This window comes from Corvus brachyrhynchos, unplaced genomic scaffold (genome assembly GCF_000691975.1).
Source record: "Corvus brachyrhynchos isolate BGI_N302 unplaced genomic scaffold, ASM69197v1 scaffold302, whole genome shotgun sequence".
NCBI lineage: Eukaryota > Metazoa > Chordata > Aves > Passeriformes > Corvidae > Corvus > Corvus brachyrhynchos.
Window position 1 is genome coordinate 270,277 of NW_008237244.1, and position 24,814 is coordinate 295,090.

General features: G+C 36.5%; 1 protein-coding gene and 1 long non-coding RNA gene across 3 annotated transcripts in view; both read right to left on the minus strand.

Annotated features, from left to right (window-relative positions):
• ZFPM2 (zinc finger protein, FOG family member 2) overlaps positions 1–24,814 on the minus strand; it is a 308,016-nt gene that overhangs the window by 177,689 nt on the left and 105,513 nt on the right. The window lies entirely within an intron of this gene.
• LOC108445679 lies at positions 1,388–9,714 on the minus strand. The gene is made up of 3 exons (XR_001860627.1): positions 2,373–9,714; positions 2,211–2,262; positions 1,388–1,425 (listed from the first exon to the last, which is right to left on the minus strand). It is a non-coding gene; the product is annotated as an uncharacterized LOC108445679 (long non-coding RNA).

The following is a 24,814-nucleotide window of genomic DNA, read 5'->3' on the forward strand; positions in this document are numbered from 1 at the left end:
AAGAATTCTAACTGGAGAGGCTAACATAAAGGTTCCCCTTTTGCCTAGAGCTTTGTTCACACATCTCTCTTCACTCCAAGTTTAACAGTACTGTACTATGGTGTACTTTTGGCACACATTTTCCTGCCACTTTAATACCAACCTTTATAGGCAGAGCTTGAAAGAGAATGATTAGTTCATTGTGATTTTCATTTTAGTGTTCAAGGGATACAGACTGCATCGACTGGGAGATGGCACAGTGAGAATCCTGATTCCTGGCACAGTGCTCGTCATCAGCCACAGACATCTAAGCACATGGAATTGGAGGGCTAAAAACAGTCTTGATTTATTCATTTGATTCAGAGCTATCTTGCCAGATATATTATGAAAAAGTCCATACCCATAATTTATCCTGAGACTGATACATTTCATTACACTGAGGATTCATGGGGAAATAAAAAAAAAGAGTTTCACAAGTTTTTGGGACCACGTAGCTTTACGGATACAGCTGCACCAATGCTGGAATCTAGTCACATTTTATGTAATATTAAAACTATACCAATGCATGACAAGGATAAACTAATGCAGTGTAATGATGTGCCATAGAGAAGAGTAATTATTTTCTTAGAGACAGAGCCTAAAAGAGTCTGGCACTCAGAAGTGCAGATCCAGAATTTTTCAAGATTATCAGCAACAGTGGACAGAACAACAGAGAAAAGATCAACAAGGATGGGTAATTCGAGAAAATGATTACAGACTATCACACCAACGACTTTTTATTTAATAAAGGATGTTTATTTAAATAGTTTAGAATCAAACTACAAAATATTTCCATCAGACAAAGCCTGGAATTTTAGAACATTTCTTCAGGCAACCATTTCTTCCTTAGAACACCATCTTCAGGTAACCATTTCCTGGCTTTTATTTGTATTATAAATGTATTTGTCACAGGGAGGAATAGAACTTGAACACCAAATTAAAACCAGTGTTATTAGAAAACAATAAGTGCGAAGACAGAAGCATGTAAGCCCAAGGATAAAAGAAATCCATCATAATATAATTCCACAAAATAAAGATGAAGTTAATCTGAAACCTATGAAAATTAATATCAAGATTTTAATTGACCTCAGCAGGTTTCATCTAGGTCCTGCATGTTCAACATGATGTTTTGGTGTAATTTTGTACTCTTTCTAAAGAATATTCACCCCATCACCAGTTCACCCCCCTCTCAGCAGTTTTATGCATTTCCACTGAAAAGTGAAGTGTCTGAAATTACTCTCTGCAGTTACTTCCTTTTTTGCACAAACATTTTCAAAGGCATTCTTGAATATGCAAAAGCAAGTTTTTACAGCTACTGTTTTTCTTTTAAAAAAAAGAAAGCCATGACAAATGTGCAACTCTGCAGTGATTTTCTCCGGAATATGTTAGGGTGATAAATTGTGGACTCTGAAAAAAAAACATAGAGGAAATCAATGGCAATTTCAAACACACATAAAAATTCACTACACGAGAACATTTCAACCTTACAAAAATAAAATTCTCAAAACTACATTTTGATTTTCATATCACTGAAATTACTTTATAACTACAAAATGTTTGTCCAAATTAGGATACTATTGTTGCTTTTTAAATAAAATTTTCTGGAGGAAAGTGCTTGTGTTTTTTGTGCAGAAAAAGTGGTTGGTTTGTTTTCATTTTCTCCAGGAGTTCAGGATGCCAACAGCTTAACAGCTACTGACAGCTTAACAGCTCTTTCATTCTTACTCCATTCCACAAAACCTGAAAGCCACCCTCTAGAAAACAGTGAATTTGATCAGTATTTCAACCAAAACATGTCACTGTTTCAGGCTTCATAGGCAGAAAAACAGTATGATAAATTAGACTCAGTTTATCATGTCCCTGTTCACTTTCCTGGCACTATCTGCTTAAAGCTAAGAGAAGTCATAATCTTCCAGCTGCTGTATCATACTCCTTTTAATGATACGAAAACATGTATAAGATGAGGGTAACTCCCCATAGTTGCCCTTGTCCCCTTGTTCCACTCTTTTGTTTTGTTTTGTTTTGTTTTTACAGAAGAGAATCATAAAATGTTTGCAGGAGTAGAATACGTAATTTTCTTTAAATCTCCATTTATACTAAAGTCCAACGTTAAAGGTGATGGGAATTCTAGAAACAGCACAAACATTTGAAGCGCCCCTGTCACAGCCATTGCCTGGTGATTCATCACATACCTGAAAGCCTCCAGCCTGCTTCTGAAGGCGTGGCTCTTCTCTTGCACCAGGTCTGTGAAAGAGAAGGGAAAAAGATGAATTCCCGTCCATTAGAAGGCCACATCATCTGCATTCAACCCCACAATGCCAACACTGTGCATAGACATATAGACAAATGATTACCTGATTCATGTTGTCCAGTTCCAGAAATGCAGGCTGCAGCTGCTGTGAATTTTCTACCTAATATCTCTCCTTTTAGCATTTCTGCTGCACTACTGGCATCCCCCAACAGAGGAGTATCTGATGTGTTCCTTCAAGTGAAATTCCCATTTGGCCTTTTATCTCATGACTGTTGGACTCTGTACAAGTAATAATATAAAATATCTCTCACCTGCAAACGATTTACAATAACATAATCAATAATGTATTTCCTGTGATCCACTCTACCGTGCAAGAAAGTAGCATTCAATGTGTGGAAATATTTTAAAAGAAGAAATGACAACAAATTCCAGTCATCATGGTTTTTATGATTGCTTTCTCTCCTTCCACATATGTTTACTCTCACAGCATTTACACCAAGACCATCCAGAAGTTCATTTAGTCACCTACCAAAAGGCATTGCTAATAACAGAACATTTTCTAGGGTTCTGCCCAAGGGCTCTGGGGTTTAAACTGCTGTGTTGGCCTTTGCTTACGAATGGAGAAATGTTGCTACCAATTATTTTATCTCACCCACCCTGCATGCCTCTTGTACATAATGATATTTTTGAGGCTTTAAATCTCTTTGCTAAAGGCACTAAATGCAGATGTGTGCTGGGCTTGAGGCTTATAACTTGTAGAAGGGAATACAAAGGCTGACTAAATGAACACTGGTCAAAGGATTGAGTCAAATCCCTCTGAATTCACAATCTAAAGCACACTAATGGACAGAAGTTAAATGTATGGAACTTGTTAACCCACAATAGCACGTTCACATATCCGAACCCTAAACCATAATTTTTCCATACTAAGTGATTTTCATTCTCCTGTGCTGCACATATTAATTAGAGAAAATAATTATGTTGTAAATTAGCTTATCTCCTTGAAAGACAATTGGGAGAAGATGGGCCAGAAGTGGGGAAAGGAGAAGGGTTATGTGGGCTATTTACCCCTGCCCCTGCTTCATATTTTGAATTATATATGAATAAAAGTGTAGGAGGAAAAAAAAAGGAGCAAGTCATTGGGGATCCCAGTAACCTTTTGCCTCTTCTTCCCTGGGAGCACGTGGGTGGGTGGACAAGAGTGTGTGCACACAGGCAATACAGGAGTAAAAACTGCATGTGTCTCCACTCCCTTCAGTGATTCCTTATCTTTTTACCTTGTCTAATGTTTTGTGTTCTATCAACGTAACACACCTCTGGTTATCAAACCTCCTTAGTGTTACAAGGACAAAACTTTCCTTTACACAATAAACCAAAAAGTTCATTCCACCTACACAGAGCATCAATCCTTTTTCACAAGGATCTTTTGGTTTTCTTCTTCCCTCTCATTCATCTTAAGTCTCACTTCCTCAGACCTTTCTCTTTCCGCAGTAACAGAAAACCCGAAAATTAAGCATTATTGTAATTACCAAAACAGTACCATGGACCCCACATTCAGGACATCAACATACTGCATACTGCATGGAAATCCAATAGAAATTCTTTTTCTGATCTTATTTTTGTTCCTTTCATCCAATGTATTATAATTTCATGCTGTAATATGTAGGTAAAATGGAATTTGGCAATCATGACCACTTGACAGCAAATAGATCCAAACATTCTAATAAAACTGTATTCAGCTCAAGTAGCAACAAACATCATGACTGGCTCATCTCAAAATCAAATAAAAAATCCATGTTTAACTTCTCAACATATGCTTTCAAAGTTCTCTAGGTAGATTATTTTATGTTTTTCTTAAGTTCACCTTCCCTTTTACAGTTATCCTTTCTCTTTATTTTTGCATGACTTTTGTCTCAAAGACGTTTGCAATTCCTTCCAACTTTTTCATTTATATGCACTTCACCCCAGCCTTCCAGATGTCCTTCAGTTCTGGAAATACCCACCTTGCTTGTCAGTAACACTCTTAATAAATTGTAATTTAGACAATGTTATGTACATACAGCACCAGACCACATTTTGACTGTCTGGAATCATTCATGTCTAAGCATTTAAACTGGATTTATAAAGAATAAAACTTTGTGCACCCATTTAACAATATTTGACTATAGATCTAAAGATTCTAGGCAACATTCTAAATAAGTAACTTCCTATATTTGTTAATATTCACTCATTAATTTTATAGTGCTCTCAGAAAAAAATTATTTTCCCTTGTAAGATTTGTCATCTTCCTTCCTTTCATCTCTTCATCATAAAAATGTCCTTTATATAGTGTGTAGCCATTGTACACTTTTTATAGACTACTGAAAACAAATAATTTAAGCGCTAAACCAAATAATTTTTGTAAAACAACAAAGAAGCTATTAAAAACCTTCATATGAAAAGCAAGAAGTGTTTTTTTTATAAAGAGCTCATATTTTTCATATTCTTGGGACAAACAGTAAAGTAAATTCTACTTTTAAGTTGCCATTTTGTGATGGACCCCCAAACAGTCTTCAAAAGATTAGTACAAGGATTCCTACAGCTCACATTTCCAAATGGATATTGTTCCCAGCTATCCTGGTAAGAATATGTGGTAGACTGACTAGATCCAGGTCAGACTGCCCCACTGATTACTCTTTTTTTTTTGTATCTCAACCAAATGGAACAAGTAACATCATCAAACACAATCAAGCAAAATACTGATCAACTACATCTACTCTGTGTAAGCCTATCTGTTCATGCAAATGTGCAAAAGTACCTCTCACCTCATGGTGATATCTGCTTTTCTCTTCTCATTTAGCTATGCACAGGTATGCTAAGCCACTGTTATTCTGATATCCTGTCTATTGTATTACAAATTTGGGGTTGTCTGCCAAAGCCTCAAACCATGTTTAATGCCACTGAGCTGTCACAAGTGTGACAGTTACTTAGATTTAGTCCCCGTTTCAATTCTGGTTACAGGAACCAAAGATACTCAAGAAACTGCTTTTTAATCAGGAAATATACCACACTGAGAGTATGGGGCTGCTACACCTACCTCAGTCTCTGAATTTTAATGCTAAAGTTTTCCCATTTTGCTGCTTACAACATGCCTTCAGAAAGCACAATGAATGCTTTTGCATTTCAGACTCGCATTTTTACTCTTCCAGAATGTGATTATTTTGGATTCTTGCCTCATTCCCTAGCACCTCACACTACCTAGACTGGAGATGGCAATCAAATTTTGAAACTGTATTATCTAAATTACTTTGCCCAATTTGCAGCAAGTTTAAATTGATTTAAAGACTTTTTAAAATTATTTTCAAGGCAAAAATGACGTAGATTTTTGTGTCATACTGTAGCACTGTCAGTAAATCAGAGCAGTTAGGGCCAGCCTCTTGTCTTCATCAGTTACCTTTCTTTAACTTAGCATAATGCCATGTGTACAAAATTCCTAGCTGATCTCAGCACACATTTATAGGTTAATATATAAACCATACATTTATTGATTAATATGAGAACACACTGCCCCACTGGCCCTTGTCCTTCGACACAAAGATTATTTGTGCAAAGGGATGGGGGATTTCTTGGGTACGCTGAATGTTTTCACTGACCATTCCAATGCAAATAAAAGCTCAATTACTATGTAATCTCACTGTTTCAACATCAAATTTTGAACCAAGAGCTTTTCTTGAATCACAATGTTAATAAAGGTGCAGTTTTCATAAAAATATCCTTCACAGTTTCGAAATAGCAACAGATGGTTGTGTCACCTCTTGAAAAATATGGAAATAATGTCATGCATCTCAAAAACAGTCCATCCATGAGCCTGTGTTTCAACAGACTATGATTAAAGACAATGTATCTTCCAATAGATTACTATGTGTGTATGAAAGAGAAGTATGTAATATCAACTGAACTTTCACTTATCCCCAATTTCACACCCAGTCATCATCTATATCATAAAATATTCATATCCCTGTATTGCTCCAATTTTAATTTCTTCCAAATGATGATCCACTCAGTAGTAAACTCTTCTCTGAAATGTAAGAGAAGTCATAATTGGTTGAAACAGAACATTTGCATGCCAGGCACAGAACACAGCTGCACATACATAGGATTTTATCCCAGTCATCATTTGGTTTTGGGGTAGTTGCACAATACTAATGTGTGGGCTTTTTACTCATTATTAGAAGCCTGTTGTTGAAGGAGGCAGCCCTGAGTCCTGCAAGGAATGTCACATATCCTCTAGACATCTCTGGAGATTAATTCTGACGACATTGTAACTGAGCAGGATCCATTGTAAGGAGTCAATCATTATATTAGCATTAGAGCTGTTCTTCAACATTTGCTCTGTTCAAAAAACCAAAATATCTTTGTGCATGCAGTCTTGACTCAAGGCTACCCTCCACATGCATACTAAACTTTATTTTCTCTTAGATGTGTTTCCATTTTGTGATTTACCTCTGCATTTTAGCAATAGTATTTACATTTGTTAACATTTCAGTTACTTATACTTATAAACCATGCTGCAGTTCTGTAATATTCTTTGATAGATCCATGTTAAAAATGGATGTGGGCAAAATATTGAGTGAAAGCTGCATGGTTAAACTTCCACTATAGGAATCTGGTTCACAAAGCTTCACATTTCACTACTGATTTTTTAGTATTGTTATACTAACACCTGTCAAAATGTAAAGGGAATTCCACTTTGGATTTACACACTTTATGATGTCTGCCATTACAGTCATGGAAACAGAACAGTCCCCTGTGGTAACAGTTTTCCATAGTTTTGGAAGTGATTGTACACCAATTTCTGCCAATGAAATACAGTCTACTACCATACTGCTCCTCTGTATTAGACAAAGGCGTAACTTATCCAAAACCCACTGATGTCACTTCCCATTTACTTCAGCTGGCTTTGAACAGGCATTTAGGAAGCAGCCCCCAAACAGCACAGCTGCGTTTGCACGGTCATTCCCAGCAGAGGGAATGGAACAACACCCTGACAAAGCACAGAGATGTGCCTTGGGCACAGGGCAAACCAAAACTTCAGTGGAGTAGAACACACAGACCGGAACCTCTGTAAACTGGAAGTGCCAAATAAAGATATTTGTTTGGTGGAACAAAAAATGCCATCTCTTGTCTCAAACAGCAATCTGTACTAACTGGAAGTAAGTTACCACTCAGGAGAAGTGCAACTGTTTTGCAGTGCTTTTGGTCTTCAGCAATTAGTCACCTTCATTTTTAAGTTGCTGCATTTAAAACACATCTTCAAGAACAAATGTGATCAGCATAAAAAGACATGACAACAGAAAATGTCATGCTGTCTTTGGCCAAGATAGAAAAAGAGCCTGCACGGTATTGTATGGTAGTCAGTAGCTAATGTATAAGCTCCTTAAAAGCAAATTTGCTTCACTGTTAAAAGTGATTTCAGCAACCTTAGTGCTTCTCCTGAAGTATAAGCATGGAGAAAAGAAGAAATAAAAGACACCTTTTGATGAGAGGTTATGTAGTCTCTACAATTGAGTAAATTTAGTTGCTGTTGCAGCAGAGGAATGTGATAGGAAATTTTACAGTTGAAGGAGAAATGTCACAGTATTTTGATAAGAGAGCGATGAACTTTTTTTCCCTTGTGCCATTATCAAGGCGAAGTGAACAAAATACATCATTTATAACCCACTGCTCTACCATTATCTCCTGGTGAGACACTTGTTTTAAAACATACAAGGACCTTTTTTCTCCAAGACTAAAGCTCTCTGTGAGGCGCAGTCTTCCTTTATAACCATGAAAGAAAGTTGACACTTGTGTGGGCCAAAGTTTCCAGGCAACCACACAAGGGCACTTATACACCCTCCAGGTCACCCCTCGTTCTGAAGTACAGAGGAAGCATATGAACAGTGTATGTCCCTTTGATCACAGATACCATCTAAAACTGATGTGGAGAGAAAATCCTGCACTTTGGAAGAAAAGCACTACAGTCTCCTCAAAGCTTTTTCTTACCTAATATACACAGAAAGTAAAGGTTAGCATGGTGGTGCAGAACTGCTAAAACATTTTTCCCTTACTAACTACAAAACGCCACTGACTCTCTCCTGATGTTTATAGTACTCTTGCCTGTGTATTCTTGCTCCCTGGTTTTGGTTTGGTTTTGGTTGGTTTTTTTGTTTGTTCTGTTTTGTGGGGTTTTGTTTGGTTCTGCTTTTTTGTTGTGGTTTTTTTTTTTTTTTTTTTAAATATTAACCTCTAAAACAACAGCTCAGCTGATTTACTGCTCATTCGGCAAACCTATGCTCAAGCAGGCAATCGTGTATGAGCACCAGGGCGGTGTACTAGAGAGCACTTAGTAGAGGGAACTTCCAGCAGTATGTACAGACAAAATACCACAACACTTCCATATCAATATATTGAAAATAAAAAAAATTACCCTTTTATTTTATGTTGAATAAGGGAGAAAATATTTGTAGTAAAAGTCTGGTGGTAATTAGTATAACCAATGTCTGTTTAGTAGAACTAAATGTCTGTTTTAGTAGAATTAAAGGTACATGAGACTAAGTTAACTACATCAAAAGATATGGGAGAAGATATCAGGCTACAATATTCTCAAGAACCCCCTCATTAGTACTCACATATTTTATTTGTCCTGTAGTACAAAAGTTAGATTCAGACATAAGCAGTCAATTTAACTTATTTCATGAAAACAAGTAAAAAGCTTGTTTCCAGAAATGACAGATGCATTTACCGGAGCCCTCAGGTTACTCTGCTACTCCTACATACAATGTGTTTCACAGCTCAAATGGTTTGTTTTGACTGTTAACATTAGTGCATTTGCTGAGTCAATGAAGGAAGAAGACACATTATGTGAACAAGAACTCTAAAAGGAAAATAAAATGAAAAGTTAGTAATTTACATTGAAATGTACCACATTTAGTTCTAAGAAAAAATAATGGAAACCTTCTGACAAGCCTAATTATAATAAAACTGACTGCTTCAAGGTAGTTTTTAGATGCACAAACACAGAATATAAGTTTATGTAAATACTTATCAAAATACTGGAGCAGATAACAGAACCTGAATGAATTGTTACCTTAAGTTTCAGTTGCAATGTAAAAAGTGAAAACAAAAAAACTACAGATTTTGAACTATTTATCAAAGTTTTCATCTGGAGACAGATTGCCACAAAAAAAACCTGTACAAAAAACCAAATTAAATTAAAACAGACTGCTTCCTTCTATTTTTTTATTTCTTACTACTTTCTACTTAAATTAACAAGGACAGCCACGGTTCTTCAAGTTTTTCCTTGTTTTCCCATTGTTTTGGAAACTTCCAAAAATCATTGAGATGAAATTTCAACCAGACCACTGCCTGGTAATGAATGCAAAATCTCAGATCATAAATAAATTATGAAATTTAAGAAAAAAAGTAGTAAGTTGGACATAGTAAGCCATTAAAATACAAACATTTTCATTCCCCACTGCACAGAAAAGTTTAAAAATATTAATGTTAAAAGTAAGATATTTGAAATGTTTTGCTGAATTACATAGCATTTCTTCTTATGTTGCAGAAACACTGGCAGACTCATTCAAACTGACAGATGCTTGCAGCAAGAAAGAATATTTAGAAGTTAAGCCATTCAGAACTCTGAATGAATTTAGCAATATATTCTTTCAAAGCTTTACTGTAAGACCTATGATTTAATTGTCACACTCCAAAGCTGGTGGGCAGGTCACTCTATTACACAGCTCTTATATTTAACTTCGGTGGAGAGGGGTTGGTCTAAGACTAACAGAGTCTCTCAAAACAGGATGATAAGTAAATTTCACAGTTATCACAAAATAACATATGATATTAGGTGGTAGCGACATGATAACTCCACTGGAAACAATGGTAATTACATAGTAAATCGTGTCAATGATACTGCATTATCTCCTAACTGTTCAATTAACTCATGTCACCACTGCATACTATGTTTAGAAAGTTGCTGATGCAATATTTCCGTATCATAATTGCAAAGATAGTTGAAGAAGATAGTACCCTATAATTTCAGAAAGTTTCTAATATTACTTGGTAAAACTATTTCTGTTATGAAAAACAAACAAACATTGAGGTGAAAAATGACACCTAAAAACCTGGAAGATATCTTAAATGGAAAGAGCTACTGTCATCAAAGAAATTATTTTTTCATCTTTTATGCAGGGAAGGAGATATTACTTCATAAAACAAATTCCAATTGTTATTCATTCACCTAAATAAAAGGTAAGAGCTCCCAGCCATCATTGAAACAATTACAAATTTAATCCCTGAAAAAAAGTAACTTTTCCTGTGCTGGGCAGATAATCTGATAAATGTCAATTATATTAGGGGATTATGCTTAAATTATAAAATACCACAACTATGGGGGAAAAAACGTAGCTTTTTAACTCCCTCAAGATGCTGCAGTTTCACCAAGGACACAATTGGCCTCTCCTTTTCACCCATAAAAATCAAAAGTCCAATGAGGTGAAGTCCAGTCAGACATAAAATGGAATAAAATGCTGCTAGGAAACACACAAGGCTATTTACCTTGTTATTGTCTTTTAATATTCAAGACTGAAGGATAGGATTGTTCTCTTTGAATGGTGTCACGTTCTGTTTGTCCCTACACCACAGATTTGTAGCTCAAAATGTTCATTCTTAAGCAATATTTTTGTGAGTACAGAATTAAATCATCAACTGGTACAAATCAGAGTTATATCTAGATCAAAGCCAAGGCAGATGGAAGGTGTTATGCTGATTTACATCATCTTAAATTTTGCTTTGCCATAGTCCTTTCTGTGAAAGAAAGGGCCGATATTTGTGAGCCAATCCTTAAATACCAACCAATGTAAAGTTTTAAAAACCTCTCTGTGGATGTTTTGGGACAGAGATACCTATGAGACATGAATATTTTTGAAAATGTCCCAAAGTATCTTCATGAGAAGAGCTGTAGCACTTAGAAATTTTTGACTGCACAGCATTTATCTGTAACAGAAATACTGCTGAAGCCTAAAGTTGCTTTTGTTGTATTTTTCAATTTTCATTTGTGACAATGCTATTTCATACAGCTTGTTTGGATTTAGAGCACCTCTTTCAAGGCCAGCTTCACCTACTTTTTCATTTCTGCTCATACCAATTTTGTTGTTATAAGAGCACAAAGGAGCCTGCACTATTTTAGTGCATGACTTGCTTCCAGCAAATCAACCCACATACTTCCAATTTATTATGCATGAGAGATGTGTAAAACTATAGAGATTTGGGGCTCTGGAGGACAAAATAATCAAAATATGTAAGCATTGTATCTAAATCACAACAGAAGTTAAACTCTAATTTCAACATATGGACTCCATAATGAATTCAAAAATACCAAGACTTTAAAGCTATCAGACCCCATTCTGGACTTGTCCTTGGCTGTCCTAAGAATTTATGGTGTAACTGTTGTCCATAGGGGTCAACTTGTGCTACAGAGGCACAACGTGCAGTTCAAGCAATGCTTCCCCTCCTCCTTCCCAGCATCCTTCTTCTTCCCTCAGTCCCTGGATTGAGATGCTACTCATCCCCTTGGCATGGCCCTGCCCAACTGCTTCTTCGGAAGTTACGGGTGTCACATTGCAAACCAAATTATTGGCAAATAAGGCAATAAAACAAAACCCACAAAGTTCAAACTTTGCCCAAACCTCTTCCAAAACAGGGATACGAATAAGGTAAGGTAAAAATTCCTCAGCACTCAATCTGTTTTGTGATAATTAACCATTTGAATTTATTCCATCTCTGATCCTACATCCATCAAGTCACAGGATAAGCGTATAAGTACAAAAGCAAGAGAAAGAGACATCAGAAAGAGTAAACACATCAGACTAAAACAAACCCAAAAAATCCCCTCCCCAAACTCTAAATAGTTCAATAGGTTACAGTAAAAAAATTTGCACATAAAAAAATAAAAAAGAAAACAGTTGCATTTTCAATTTTTAACGGGAAAACAGTTCAGTGGGAGGAGTCCACACTGTTTAAAATTGGGTGACTTTGGAGGCTTTTTTACAATACTATTATTTTTATCGTTATTTATAGCACAATTTTATTTCTCAACTTGGCAAAAATCTGCCAATATAAACACGAGACATGAGTTCAACTTTCTGAAAGTTGTCTGAATTATAAAACCACAAATCAAACAATCCTAATGTAGTTTGCTGTTGCCAATATCTGCCTACTAGTGTAACAGATAGTAACGAAGTTGAAATTAAAAATAAGGTTGCTTTGGTTGTCTGGGTTTTTTGTTTCTTCTTTTTTGCTGCCTGGGTTTTTGGGTTTTTTATTATTATTTTTCTTTTTTTGCTTTACCATCTTCCAGCATGCTCCACAGAACTTTTGAGAAACAAGACATTTCTTTTGAATCAGATATCCATTATCAATTTGGACAGAGACCGTCTGAACCAGTATTATCTGCAAATGATTTATGAGGGCAGGTATTTCTCTACCTGAACATTTTAGCGAAACCATAAATATCACTAGCGACAGAGATTCAAAGAAAAACCCTTGGAAAATATTTTATATGGGAAGTTAGATCCATCTGATGAAAAAGTGAATTCCCTATTTCTGTGCTTTTAAAGAACTTGCATGTTAGCCAGGTCTATCGTTCTTTCTTGGTGATATTTTTAACATACTTACTACAAATATTTACCTGTTAATAAAATCTACTGAACTGAGCCAACTGACCAGAGGTCTTCCCATTGGCATTAACTAAGAACGCATATGAGTCTGAACCATTACTCAGAGGAAGAATGTATAGCATTTTACAATGCTATATAGAATGCCGGTTTTACAGTGCTATATAGAATATACTATATATATTCTATATATATAGTATATATATAGAATATATATATGTATATTCTATATATATTATATTCTATATAGCACTGTAAAACCGGCATTTTAAATTGTTCATGAAGAGTATCCTCAAAAACCCCTAGAGAAACAGTATCCCCTTTTCTGTTGTGTAACCTCCAACATATTGAGCATCAATAGGCCATTTACCTTTGGGAGTCATCCATCTCCTCCTCTCTAAAATGGTGTCAGTAATTCCTTCTCCTAAATGGAGAAGAATGGTTTTGTACAACAGCTCTATGCGGACTACCTACCTCAGGATGTACTATGCATATTCAGCTTCTTCAGACTTCTCTTCCACACTCTGTTCACACCTTGAGATTATATTGGAAGTACCATACAGAATTATTGATAAAAAAATTCAAAACCAGTTTAATGACCATTTTGATTTATATTACATTATTTTCGATTTCCATCATAGTCTACTTTGTGAAGGAGGTAAAAAGAAAAAAGGAGAAAAAAAAGCCTGCTCTCTGTGGCATTGATTTTTTAATTTTTAATTTCATCATCTAGATTCATGTTTTTCTGAGCTTCTTTTTTACCCTTTTCTTATTTCTGTTTATTATTTCCATTCATTTATTTCTCAATTATTATTAGTTGGATCAAAAATAAGTCCCTATAAACTGAAATGGAAAGAATTCTCCTTTATAGTACTGTAAACATGTTCAGCTGAAGTAAATGTTAGGGAAAAGCATGTACCAACTAAAATTAAATTGCTAAAATAGAACTTTACATATGTGTGTGTTTCAATACACTGCCTTCATTAGGACATTCTATCTAAGAGTTAACTGAAATGCACATATGCTGGATCACACCCTGCATTTACTGTTCTAATAATAATGTATGTATTAACCATGTTTTCTACCAGAAGATTTCAAAATGTTGGAAACATTAAAGTGAATTAAGCATCAGACCTTATTGGCATATGAAAGTAATATGAGCCTTCTTTCATGGCTAATTAAAACAATATATCAAACCTAACCGAAAGTCTTCCAGTTTTATGAAGCTTGGGTTGGGCTTGACTTTAGAACTTCACTTCCAATGTATTTCTAATCCACCGGTGAAGTCCTTTACCAGTGAAAACCAGGTTGTACATACCCAGAAGAGGGAACTGGAAAATCAAGGCCAAATTTTAGGCATCAGGGAGCTGGCCAGGGTCATAGAGGAAATAACTTAGTATTCTTGTTTCCTATATTATGTTTTTATGCCTGAAAATTCACCTGGTTTTCACACCAACTACTTTAAAAATTGGAGAAAATAATTTTGTTTGCTTCGTATAATAAAAAATACATAGCTGTAACATTTTTATGATTTCTTACTTGTATAATAAGTACTATACTTCGCTATAATAACACAATAAATATAATACTGCCCAAATAATCCAGGGAAACAACTTTCCCCATGGTGAAGACCCCATTAGGAAGACATGCAAGATCCAGCCCAGATTTCCTTCCTCATATTTATTGTGTAAGGGATCATACATGCAATCCACTCTACTGGCTGTAGAAGAGTTCATGAAAGGCAAAAGAGGAGCCCACAAGCTTTTCACACCCTTTTTCAGCTCATTGCTGAATGGTGTGTTCATCTCAGAGACTAAATCCTTCCTGTCAAAATATGAAGGGCTCTGTCAGGACTGGTAATTCAGTGCAAGGAGGAGGAGGGAGGAATTAAATGGCCGAGACTTGCTACAATAAGGGCGTAAAGGAAAGAAGAGGCTGCCACTGCTGTGAGGCTACACAAAAATACTTAGAACATCCTGCAAATAGCAATATTGAAACACTGCTGAAAAAATGCTACATTTCACTAATGTATGACTATGCTATAAGATAAATATATAAAATAAAATACAAGAACTGCCAGAAAAAAATAATTCTCTAAGTATGACTATAAATAACCATATTTATGATTGATGAGTTTTGTATGACCCCATAAAACAGGTATTATGATACACAGAATTTTAGCAATATAGTTACTAGAGTGAATAAGAAAACCATTTTCCATCAAATTACTGCCTCCTTCTCCCTAAAAAGTATCTGACTAAAGCAGCGATAATGTAAAGTTCAGCTATCAAAAATGGCTTCATTAAGAACTTTAATGAAGCACATGGGAGCCATTTATTGACTTCTCAACTATTAAGACATAGCATTATTACTGCTTTAACAGTATTTCCATTTTCATTTAGGAAATAACTAATCAAGGGATCAATGTACCAAAGACTTTATTTTCTCTCCCATGGGTCACTGAAAGTACATTTTTTAAAATGCAAAAAACGTAAAGGCAATTCCCCCCAGTGCCATATCACATAAGCAATTTAAAGAAATAACAAGGAATGCTAAAGGTCAATGGCTCCTGATCTAAGCCATGTTATAAAACAAATGAAAATTGTTCATGGTAATTCTACCTTTCTGGTGGAAGTAAGAGATCGCTTTCACATCAAAGAGGCTTACCTCCAAAGTATGCAAAGCACCTCCACCCTGACCTGCTGTCAACCTGTGAGACATTTCTATTTCTCAGCCTTACTTAGAATGCAAACTACTGTTTTCCTGGTAGTTCTCACAGCTCCACTTCCTTTGAGGTACAGATGTGTAGCCAAAGAACCCAATCAGATAACACCCATTTACATATTTATAAAGTCTCCTGTAAAATCTCGTATCAATTGTTGCCACTATATATAGTCCTTTCAAAGTATCTTGTGGGCACAAGCGCTCCACTGCACTGCTCCCTTCAGGAGTCCAGATATATCGTATAATGTGATTTCAATGTAAATGTGGCCCATCACACAATCATACCACTTCACAAACTCTTTTCTGCTGGGGTAGCTTAAATCTAAACACACTCAAGCAGCTTGCTGCACTGGAGCAAGATTTCCTCCACATAAAAAAAGTCAAAACCCCCAACACAACAATGCCAAGGAAAAAAAAATCTGAACATTTTCTGCAGAAAGATGGGCCGTCTCCAAATCCTTGTGCCCTATCAGACAAATTAAAGTAAATCAAGCATGAAATGAAGCAGAAGAGCCCCGAGATAAGGCTCCTTTAAGTCGTTTACAGATTAGGATAGAGAGAGGTGCATCTGGTCTCTGGCAGTGAAGGAGGCCAGTTTCTCATCTCACAATAGCAGCCTGTGTATAGGATTACCTTACCTTGTCACTGACAAGGGAAAAAGCGCCTGCAAAATGTCTCTAACTAACTTCCTAATGTTCCCAGCTAAGTTCTCTTATTAAAGTATTAACTGTTACAATGATAGAAATAAATTTTGATAAAACAAAATAAAAACAGACACCAGTCTGATTTATGAGCTGGTTAGACACTGATAAACTGGAGGCTCTGCTACCAGCAGATGAGCCTCTTCGCTTATCAGTCAGGATTTCACTGCTAGAGACAGCAGATAACTTCCCAACTGGAATTAGGGATTCAGTGAACTGTGTGTTACTGGTCAGACTGGTGCTCCAGCAGCACCTAAAAAGGCCTCTTGTGTTATCCGATGGGATTTTGTGCGGCATGCAGTGAGATGTTTCCCTGCTGGATGTGACGGCTGAACTCAGAGGTCTGCACAGCTCATGGGTAAACGTGCTCCTGCAGTGGCAAACCAGCCTCCCTCCTCTTATCAGCTTCTACAAATTGCAGGCCTGCCTGCCTGCCTTCCTGCCTTCCTTCTTTAGGTAGACGAGTCTCTCCTGCAGCGCCATCATCCCCTTCTGCTTCTCCTCTGCGGCCCCTGTACCGCAGAGGCCAAACCAGCGTTCGTGTGGGTGCCCGGCTCCCGCGCTGCCCCCCCCAGGACGGCACCGCCAGCCCGGCAGGGCCTCCGCCCACGGCGCCTTCCCCTCAGGGCGCAGCAGGCCTGGGAGCGCTCCAGCACGGCGCTGAGGATGGCTGCCACAGCCTTGCACAGGGAAGGCAGTCCTGCAGTCTCCCCCTTTCCACACACTTCAAGCCCACCACACTCAGTACCTTGTAACTGGGACAAGAACACCCTGCTTAATGACACCCTGCTGGATGCGTCCTTAGTTTTGCTGTCGTGTGCTACCCTATAAATGCAATGACTACTCTGAGTGTGAACACACCTCCAAGCCCTTCAACAGACCAAAGTAAGGGTCTGCTATGCAAGGCAGCAGTAATCAAGCATGGTTATTTATTAAGAAGAAAGCAGATAGATGCAAGCTATCACATACTCATAGTTGAGAGTGTACAGTACTTCAAAAGAAGCAAAGTAACAAAGCAACTTCAAATTAGTGCCTGCTTTATGATTTCCACCTTTTAGTTCTCCTTGTGAATACCAGAAAAATAAAATGCGGGTTTTTTGACAAAAATAAGATAGCCTGGATACCAAAACAGCACTGTTAAAAAGAAAAAAAAATATTATTCACTCCTTAGAGACATTTTATATCACCTTTTCTTACACAAGACCTGCCAGGGTATGTACTAGGTGTGAAGGTGAAAACATATACTATGCTTTTTAATCTACTGCAGCTCTAGAATGAAGAAAAAATTCCCACCATTTCAGTACCATAAACTAGCACTAGATCAAGATAGCACTTTTACCCTCAAAGCTCTACAGAAAAGGTGTATGTGCACCCTTACTTCCCAAACAAGAATACTTTAAAATAGACCCGAATATTTGTTCCTGATATTCAAAGGCAGAAACGACCCAGAAAGCAGAGTAAAATTTTACTGAACTGAACTAATCCAGAAAGAATGTAGGGCAGGATAGCAGCAAGTATGAAATTGTCCTTCAGGCTTTAACCGTCAGACCCTAAATCGATGGTGCTTCAGGAAATCTTCCTAAATGTTTGAAAAAGGAGGGCAGAAGGCACTACACTTCAGCCCAGAGCTCCTTCTCCAACCAGCCCTTCGCACCACACTGAATCCCTTACATTCTTCCTGCTTTTTCGGAATATTTGTAAGACTGTCTCAGACTCCGCAGAATATTCAACCCAACTAAATTGAGGTGGGTTCTGCCCCTCCAAAGCTGCCGACACTCAGACTCCTTTGATGCAGTGACATCCCCTTACTGGCTTTGTATGCTGCATACTCTAGGAAGTTTTGAGGACTGGGGTTTTATTTTCTTTCTGAAGACTATTTCACTGCCTTTTCATTTGCCAGGCATCACTCACTGCTATGAAAATAAAAACCATGCCATATTATCATCCAAGGATCTCACAAACTAACTGTGTTACAAACAGGACAGGTGAATGAAATTATGCATGGAAACACTCCCACAGGAGGCACCTTTCATCTTTTGGAAAGGCTGTCTGAACAAGGGAAATGACATTTTTTTACTCACTAACTATTGAGACGAATTTCAACTGTCCCCAGCACTTTCAAGCACAACCCCTCCTTCTCAATGAGACAGATGAATTTCCGTTTATATGTGAAAAATGTCAGCTCTCATTTCACTCATTCTTACATTTTAAGTATACACTACAAAACTGCATCAGTGCAGTATCTTATGCTGACACATGATGAAACCATGATGAGAAATTATAAACGAGTGTCTTATTCTGCCTGCGTTTTGTACGAATGAATAATCCAAAAGGTAGAAGAGCACAAGCTCTCTCTGTGAAACGAACACACCTGATTTGCTGCTGCTGCTCTTTTCGCAGGCGTACACCAATGACATGTGAAGGCACTGTGAAACACAAATGTGATCTAGCTGTATTTTGCACTCATTTATTGACGCTAATTTTAATGCACAAATACACAAAGATTTGGGGCAAGGGGGAAACAGAATATTTATTTGTACCCCAAAATTATTCTCAGTGAAATGAGATAATAATCCTCTTCTGTGCAGAGAATTGGTACATTTACACATCTGTGACCAATTGATGATGTCTAACAAGCACTCACTGTTTCCCACTGTCAAGTAATAAACAAATTATGCCAAAAATGAGCATGTTTTATTCTATTTATTAATACTGTGAGAAGGTCACATGTTTACATGGTATTTGTACTACTCCTATTTTTGTACCAGACTCATAACATTCTTAGGACAAATTTTTGTTACCTTGTATCAGAAGTATTCAAAACCATTTCGCATTACACTAAAACTGCAAATACTTAATCCGTAGAAGAAGGGTTACTTTTATTTAAAAATATATTATATTATGTAACACAATTTTATTAAGTTTCTTTAAAAGCCGTAACTGCTGGCATTTCCAAAAGCATTTCCAAACATGACAGTCCTTCTGAACTATACATTCATAAGGATATTAATGACTCCAAATGATAATAAGTGACAACTATATGAAAATCACTTATTTAGTACTAATTAGAGTGCTGATTTCTTTGTATTACAGTGCTGATTAACTGATTTCAGATTCTTGTTAAAAAAACAAAGGAACTGCAGCAGTTCTAGATTCATCAATAGTTTTGATCTTTACTAGTCAGTGCTAACAGTGTGATAAATAATAAAATGTAATACAACCCTGCTTAGGAATAAGTGCAAGATGGCACTTTAGCCTGATGGCCTCTACCAATAAACTGAAAAGAGCATTATACAGTTTTCCCATTATTACCATGAATTAGACTATTCCTTTGATCACCACCATAATTTTCCATTCTCAAAATATTCAAAAGGCATAAGGAAGGTTTCTGATCTGATATGCTAAAATGAACTTCCCAGATTAATGGATTCTGAAAATACAAAATGCTGCTCTACTTTCCATTTTAAAAATATATTACCTAGCACAAAACTTCTGATGAGAGATTCTCAAAGCCATGGGGATCTGCAATACAAACATAAACTTTCTCTGACGGGCTAGTATACTAAAAACAGATGAAGATCTACATTGGTTACCTTAGAAATCAAAATGCTACCTACAGTGAATTTTCTGTAACCAGTATGATCCAAGTGAGTACTGTTCTGCAGCCAGCACCACATCCAGCCATGGAGACTCCCCATTTCAACAGGCAGGTACATTTTTATAGCTGGATCAGTAAAAAGTTCATAGCCAAAATGAATGAAGAGAAAGATTTCAGTTCACACTCCAGAGTCCATGAGATGCCATATGCCCTTATACTCCATAATGTACTTCAAGTAGAATTAATTTTCAATTATATACCTCTAACCATTTATGAAACAATTTAATGATTTAGCCAGTGTAACCAGAATCCATTTTAACTACATGAAACTTTTGCTATTCCTTAAAAATATCTTATTAGAGCTACAGAAAATATTCAGACACTTTATAATGAGAACTAAACTATTAGAAGTCATGAGAATAATTTCATTGATTTATACCATAAAGCAGATTTAGGGTGACTCATATGCTTCCAAGCAAAAACAACACAGTGGAAGACAACTGAAAGCGTTATACATTGATTATCTTTACAATACCTTACAACATACTCGTCTGACATATAGTGTTACATTTTTAACAGGCTTGGGTTATGATTTAAAACAGGATTTGATATATTTAAAGCAGAACTGTAAAGTAGTTATGGTGTATTGAACTCTCTTCCTGTACTGCAGATCTGGTTTCACTGAAGCTCATCCAAATAAGAGATCTTTGAAGATCACAAACTGTTACCAGCAATTTTAGCAAACTAAGCGTGCGGAAGATGATCAAGTTTGATAGACTACATAAGCCCATATCTTTAACTCAGCTAGACATGCAGCAACTTAAGGGAAGGCAGACTTTTTTACCAGAGGTTTTCTTTCTTAAGTTCTTTTACCAAAGTCCCAACTGGGTTTTACCATTCTGGATGTAGATCTACTTTGCATATTCTTTGTGTGGCATAGAGGTATTTAAAGTGGCATGAACATGAAGCATTCTAAGTTGTAGAAATAATCTAACTGGGGCATCACAGAGCTGTGAGGATTAAATTAGTTTTACTAATGTCTTTTTTCTTTTTTTTCCCCTAACTTAGCCACACCTAATTACATTAAAACCATTGTTACTTAGCTAAATAACGATTCTTCCCAAATCAATTTCTCTGTTTCTTAGGAAGCATGTGTATTCTGATTACATTGCAAGTATAGACAGTATATTGTAAAGTAGCTGACAGAACTGATTAACAGAAAGACATAGGAAGACTGAGGTAGCTAAAATGACAGATTATTATGAACATTCAGGAATGCAAACTTTTAACTGCTATTGTCCAAGATCCTCTTAAGCTGATCTAAGACATGATCATCTGTCCCATTAGTGCTTCCATACATTTTTCATAGCAGGCATACTAAAAAAACTTTTCTGTTAAAATAAAACTCATTCTACACCTTTTTAAACCCATGTTTGAAGGAATCTAGACGAATATACTTATGATAACTAGTGCTGAAGACAGTTCATCAGCCTTGAGTTCAGGACAGAAACAGAAACAAGCCCCTCTGTGCCAGTGTCAGGTCTTTGTTGGATGAAGCATGTACTTTTCACAGCAGAAGCATTAAGCTCATGGTCTTATAAAAACACTTGAAAAACCTACAAATACTTGTTTTAACAGACTTGCAAATATATTCAAGTGATCTTGACTGTACACGCAGCAGTGAAGTCTTTTCTATGGGAGGTGTCTGAAAAAATCACCATGCAACTATTGTTCATCAAAGAATTGTTGGCTATTTTCACTTCTAAGACACAAGTGTATTTCCCTCCCACCTCTTTCATGCATGTATCAGTAAAAAAGATTGTCTCATATTGTCTCTTTGCACAGATTCCGTATTTAAGGCCAACTGGTTTACTAATTGCCCCAAAGTTAAAATGAAACCTATATTTATAAAGGTAGATGAGGGTTCAGTTATTCCTTGCTCTCAGGACTCTGATGCTTTAAGTAGGGTAAGAACGGGAGCAGTGGAAGACAGAAAAAATTTTCAAAAATGGTTTAGTTTGAAATACTCTAATTCCCATTAGAAGCCTACAACTACTTTATCTTTCTTCTTTTGCCATTAATTACAAATAAATTCATCTTTCTCTTGTGAAGCCTGAAGTTTGTTGTTGTTGTTAGATGAGTTTCATTCAAACTCCAACAAAAAAGATGAAGCCAACATTGAAATTCATCTCACAGTCCAGAATTTACTTAACGGCCAGCCTGTGCGCTGTGATAAACGGAATGATGATCCGGCAACATGTCTTTATCCATGGTTTGCTTTAATTAACGCTGGCTTGTTTGTTGAAAAGATGATTAATATGCCAATGAAAATTGCATAATTGAATACCACAACACTGGCACAATCAGAAAGACACATGCAGTTTTTTGATTAACATTTATTATTATTATTATTATTATTGTGTGTTTTAATGTACTCTTCTCACTATGAAATCATGCAGTTTTTGACCGAGAGGTGAGAAAATGCCAGGTTAAGTGCAAGATCTTCTCTGGGCAAGAAAAAAGATGAGATGCAATTTAAGCACGAAGAAATAGTTACTTGGTCGAGCAGCCATTTTTCCAAACTCAAACTAGAAGCAAAGCCACCTCAGAAAAAGGAAATACAGAAAAAAAACAAGCCATAACAAAAACATAAACACAAACATCACAACAACAAAAGGCAAAGACCATTAAGCAAAAAGTATGAAAAATAGAAACAATATATTCAGTATGACAATAATTAGTATGTGGAAAGTGGATGAAACCATTTTTAAGGAACAGAAATTAGAAGAAACTTCTACTGGAAAAGCACCACATTAACAAAGCTCTAAAGACTATCCCTTTCCAGAACTTCACCTGAACAGCTGTACAAACTGCAGTTTGTTAACATATTAATCTGGTTAATTCCATGTTATGACTAGAACAAGAGTAACAATTAAGTCCGGTGTTTATTTTATCTATACTGTTTATTTCATTGGTTTTCCTCTATTTATGTAGCCTTACCATCCAACTTAAGGCAGATCTTAATGCTATTTAACACTGATTCTTATGCAAAAACTGATTTTAAGGGCCAGGACCATCCCTTTTCTTTATAAAACTGAATTCAGACTTGCATATCAATTCAATAGGCTATATTATAGTTCTGTAAATACTTTCTATTCTGGAAGTAAGCTAATAGTAAAACTGACAGGTTTTGAGCTAAGGTAAGACAGAAATCCTTCCAGACTTTTCCCCCAAAATTAGCATCTACTGACTTCATACTTTCTTCAGTGCTTTAAGCAGGCACAAGAATTTTCTGATAACTGAAGTTCCATTATTTAGATTAATAAACACTTGCGCAGGATAACACAAAGCAAATACTGCTGCACCTTTACTATAATCAAATAAAACAGCAAGGAAATATTCCCACTTATTTCTTTCTACAAAAAGCAGCACAAGTATTGAGATTTCTGCAAGAATTGCTTTTCAAGGATCCTCACATTGTCCTTAGATAGATAGTGGGAAAAAGGAAGGAGAAAACTCCCAAAGGAAAGGGTCGTATGCTCCAGCTGCAACCTTTAACGACTTCTGTGGGTCTAAAGGGACCAAAGGAGGTACTGCGTGCCTCTCGGTAATCCCAGGTAACACCCGATTCTCAGGACAAGTAGTGAGAGCTCAGCTGAGAAGGTAAGAAACCCTGGAAAAGCATGACTGCCAGTGAGAGGAGGAATCCATTCTTCCTGCTTCTTCTTCCAAAGCCATCCATTCTCCCCTATGCTCCAAGTAGAGATTCCTCAATGCTTTGCTTTGAAATTAATATATTTTTGTAGAAAAAACCTATGTAAGGTAAGCATATTGGAAACACACAAATCTCATAGGATTTCTAAGCAAGAGGCTCAGCAGGGCCTCTCCCAGCTTACCTATGCCTCTGGGAGACACTGATTTTCCAGTCTGTAGTTCAGCTTGGGGGTTATTTAAACTCCTGTATGCCCACTTTTGCAACTCAGTATCTGCAAAGTACTGCCAGGACAAACAAGATGAAGGTTTTGCTTTTGAAGGGTCACAAAGGAGCCACAGGAGCCACCATTGCATTTCCTCATTCAGCTGTTCTTAGGATAACCAGAAAAAGGCCTTTACCATTTATGAGGTATCCTATTAATTAGGGTAAGAGAACTATATCTACTGAAAAACTGTCCAAATGAAAACAAAACCAACCAAACTTGGAAATATCTGATTGCTGAAAAGGTGTAAGAATTTTAAATAAAACCATATTAAAAATACTTGATCAAAACCCAAATATCTTAGAAAGCAGAAGATCTGAAGAAAAGTTCATTCTTAAGTATAAATCCATGACAACAACAACCACCCTTCAGCTTTCAAGGAAAGTGGAAGTGCTGAGGCCCCCACCCTGCACAACACCTATACCAGGAGACACTCAGCCCGATCCAAAAGCTGCCAGTGAAAATACTACATTGTCCACCACGGGACCCGTAACCAGATCAATCTTTTCAGTTTCTCTGATAATGTAATCTTGCAACCTGACTGTTTTCCATATCTTCAAGTCATGGTGTCATCACATTCAAACTTTAAGTTACAATAAATATCACTATTCATATCACTCTGTAGATTGTAGAGACACACACCGCTATTTGCTTAACTGCAGACCATGCCTGCTGTCCTGGACCTTTCTAGGCATAAATTAAACAGGTATTTTTTCTAAAATTTTGTATTCAAAATGTATACTAAAAAAATATAACATTGTTCAGCTCTATAGCTACCAAATTTGAGTTTCATTTTGTTGCCTTTTAATTTATCTTACTTTCAAAGTAAATAAAATATTTTACCTTTT